We start from the raw sequence: 4085 nt of genomic DNA, 5'->3' as shown, positions 1-4085 counted from the left end.
CTCTGGACGGAGGTTCGTGACATTGTACAGGAGACAGGGACCAAGACCATCCCCATGGAAAAGAAATGCAAAAGAGCGAAATGGCTGTCTGAGGAGGCCTTACAAATAGCTGTAAAAAGAAGAGAGGCAAAAAGCAAAGGAGAAAAGGAAAGATATAAGCATCTGAATGCAGAGTTCCAAAGAATAGCAAGGAGAGATAAGAAAGCCTTCCTCAGTGATCAATGCAAAGAAATAGAGGAAAACAACAGAATAGGAAAAACAAGAGACCTCTTCAAGAAAATTAGAGATTCCAAGGGAACATTTCATGCAAAGATGGGCTCGATAAAGGACAGAAATGGTATGGACCTAACAGAAGCAGAAGATATTAAGAAGAGGTGGCAGGAATACACAGAAGAACTGTACAAAAAAGATCTTCACGACCAAGATAGTCACGATAACGTGATCACTGACCTAGAGCCAGACATCTTGGAATGTGAAGTCAAGTGGGCCTTAGAAAGCATCACTACGAACAAAGCTAGTGGAGGTGATGGAATTCCAGTTGAGCTATTTCAAGTCTTGAAAGATGATGCTGTGAAAGTGCTGCACTCAATATGCCAGCAGATTTGGAAAACTCAGCAGTGGCCACAGGACTGGAAGAGGTCAGTCTTCATTCCAATCCCAAAGAAAGGCAATGCCAAAGAATGCTCAAACTACCGCACAATTGCACTCATCTCACACGCTAGTAAAGCCATGCTCAAAATTCTCCAAGCCAGGCTTCAGCAGTATGTAAACCGTGAACTCCCAGATGTTCAAGCAGGTTTTAGAAAAGGCAGAGGCACCAGAGATCAAATTGCCAACATCCGCTGGATCATGGAGAAAGCAAGAGAGTTTCAGAAAAACATCTATTTCTGCTTCATTGACTATGCCAAAGCCTTTGACTGTGTGGATCACAATAAACTGTGGAACATTCTGAAAGAGATGGGAATCCCAGACCACCTGACCTGCCTCTTGAGAAACCTGTATGCAGGTCAGGAAGCAACAGTTAGAACCGGTCATGGAACAACAGACTGGTTCCAAATAGGAAAAGGTGTACGTCAAGGTTGTATATTGTCACCTTGCTTATTTAACTTATATGCAGAGTACATCATGAGGAACGCTGGGCTGGAAGAAGCACAAGCTGGAATCAAGATTGCTGGGAGAAATATCAATAACCTCAGATATGCAGATGACACTACCCTTATGGCAGAAAGTGAAGAGGAACTCAAAAGCCTCTTGATGAAAGTGAAAGAGGAGAGTGAGAAGGTTGGCTTGAAGCTCAACATTCAGAAAACAAAGATCATGGCATCTGGTCCCATCACTTCATGGGAAATAGATGGAAAAACAGTGGAAACAGTGTCAGACTTTGTTTTTTTGGGCTCCAAAATCACTGCAGATGCTGATTGCAGCCATGAAATTAAAAGACGCTTGCTCCTTGGAAGGAAAGTTATGACCAACCTTGATAGTATATTAAAAAGCAGAGACATTACTTTGCCGACCAAGGTCCGTCTAGTCAAGGCAATGGTTTTTCCCGTGGTCATGTATGGATGTGAGAGTTGGACTGTGAAGAAAGCTGATCGCCGAAGAATCGATGCTTTTGAACTGTGGTGTTGGAGAAGACTCTTGAGAGTCCCTTATACTGCAAGGAGATCCAACCAGTCCATTCTAGAGGAGATCAATCCTGGATGTTCATTGGAGGGACTGATGCTAAAGCTGAAACTCCAATACTTTGGCCACCTCATGCGACGAGTTGACTCACTGGAAAAGACTCTGATGCTGGGAAAGGTTGGGGGCGGGAGGAGAAGGGGACGACGGAGAATGAGATGGCTGGATGCCATCACCAATTCTGTGGACATGAGTTTGAGTGTACTCCGGGAGTTGGTGATGGACAGGGAGGCCCGGCGTGCTGTGATGATTCATGGGGTCGCGGAGAGTCGGACACGACTGAGCGACTGAACTGAACTGAACTGAACTGAACCTTTAATGTACCTACCATTTCATTTTACTTTTTCTAACAAGTACAGAGAATGATGAATTTAACTAAGAATGATTTAAGATTAACTTCTCTAACATATAGCACTCAACTTTTATAATATATGTAGAGCAAGTGTAACAAGCACAGAAATATGTAATTGCTTTTTAGGAAATATTTGTTTCCAATTTAGGTTTCAGAGTAATGTGGAAGACTAAATTATATCATTTTTAATGGCTGTCAGGTATAACTCTCAGGATCAGTAGTAGATTAAGAAATAGAAGGGCAATTGTAGAAAAAAGAAAAATAAACTTTAAAAGCACTGGACCTTAGGCTCTACCATTATTCCATAAACTACAAGAAGACCACACCATTATTGCTGAAGTAGTATTATCAGTCATGCTTTATAATATTCCTGTATACAGCTAGTTGTACTGTTATAACATTTGTATGTGCAGATTTTAATCCCATGTTTTCATTTTTATAATCAACAAATAAATTCATATATGTTCATCTTGATGATAATTTATAATTTCTTTCATCCTGTATTTTATCTTCATTTTTTTAAAGTCATATTTAGGAAATGTTGTTCAACATACACCTGTAGGGTCTTTCTGGCACCCAGGTTTGTGTGTCCCATCCCCATTTTCTCTGACTGAGCTAAATTCCCAGAATTTCCTTACTCAGTGTGTGTTAGTCGCTCAGTCATGTCCAACTCTTTACAACCTCATGGGCTGTAGGTCACCAGGCTTCTCCATCCATGGAGTTCTCCAGGCAAGAATACTAGAGTGGGTTGCTATTTCCTTCTCCAGGGTATCTTCCCATCCCAGACTGAACTTGGGTCTCCCACATTGCAGGCAGATTCTTTACCATCTGAGCCACCAGGGAAGCCCCAAATAATTAGAAAGTAAAAGCCACTAGGTTCCACCAAGACTTGAACTCAGATCGCTGGATTCAGAGTCCAGAGTGCTAACCATTACACCACAGAACCCCTCAGTTACTCAATGTCTGCTGTTATTTGTAGCATGCCCCTCTGGCCACTTCCTATCCCATTTCAGCTACATCCAGCTGTTTGGTGTGTGCATCTAGTTATCTGCAAGCCAGCTGCTCCCTTCATGGATCCAATGAAAGACCAGGTAGACAGGATGTCTTCATCCTCAAAAGAAAAATCTGAAAATAGCCTTAGCATGCTCCTTGTCCAAAAGTAGAGATGCCAGGGGGTCCTTAATTGTTTGTGCATGAGTTCATTCATTTAGAGATGTTGTAACAAAGTATCTGAGCACCACCTCTAGAACATCTTCCACTCCTAACTCTGCTACTTATTAGCTATGACCTTGGGTGACTTACTTGAACTCTCTGGGCCTTAATTTCCTCAACAAAATGTGGGAAATAATTGTACTTACTCGTAGAGTCCTTGCAAGAAGTAATTGAGTTAATATGTGTGAAATACTTAGTTCCTGATACTTAACATGTGTCCTGTGTGGTCCTATTAGTAAGACTATCTTTATTATTATTATTATCCACTCACCAATTAAATGTTTACTGGTCCCTACTAGTGCTGTTAGTTGAGGCATTATCGTACAACCCTGAGGAAAGGAAACAAACAACCCTCGTGGAACCTAGACAAACGCAACTCAAATAATCTCACAAATATACCACAACAAACATGATATAAACACATAAAGGAAGACTGCCCCCCTGAGAATAATAAGTCTTATTTGCCAGCTTTCTTTCTTTCTTTTAAGTTTATTTGGCTGCATTGGGTTTAAGTTATGGTCCATGGGACCTTCTTTGCTTCATCTTTTGTTGCAGTACGAGGGCTCAGTAGTTGTGGCACACAGGCTTAGTTGTCCTGTAGCACATAGGATCTTAGTTCCTTGACTAGGGATCAAACTCACCTCCCCTGCAATGCAAGTAGATTGTTAACCACAGGACCACCAGGGAGGTCCCAACTGAATTTCTTAATACCTGTAGTTCTTCCATTTTTTCCCAGGTGACAGGAAGAAGTCTGCTCGGTTACAGACTATTGAACTAGTAATGACTTATCCTTTGTGCCCTAGTTCCAAGAAAAGGCCTGGTTCCCGTTCTTCTCCATCTT

General features: G+C 41.6%; 1 non-coding gene across 1 annotated transcript; it reads right to left on the bottom strand.

Moving 5' to 3' along the window:
* Positions 1 to 2906: 2906 nt before the first annotated feature.
* TRNAQ-CUG (transfer RNA glutamine (anticodon CUG)) lies at positions 2907 to 2978 on the bottom strand. Its single transcript has one exon. It is a non-coding gene; the product is annotated as a tRNA-Gln (tRNA).
* Positions 2979 to 4085: the final 1107 nt, after the last annotated feature.

Source organism: Moschus berezovskii, chromosome 3, assembly GCF_049115385.1.
Source record: "Moschus berezovskii isolate FMDL1 chromosome 3, NW_MosBer_1.0, whole genome shotgun sequence".
NCBI classification, from domain to species: domain Eukaryota; kingdom Metazoa; phylum Chordata; class Mammalia; order Artiodactyla; family Moschidae; genus Moschus; species Moschus berezovskii.
This window is presented reverse-complemented; position numbering and strand designations above follow the sequence as displayed.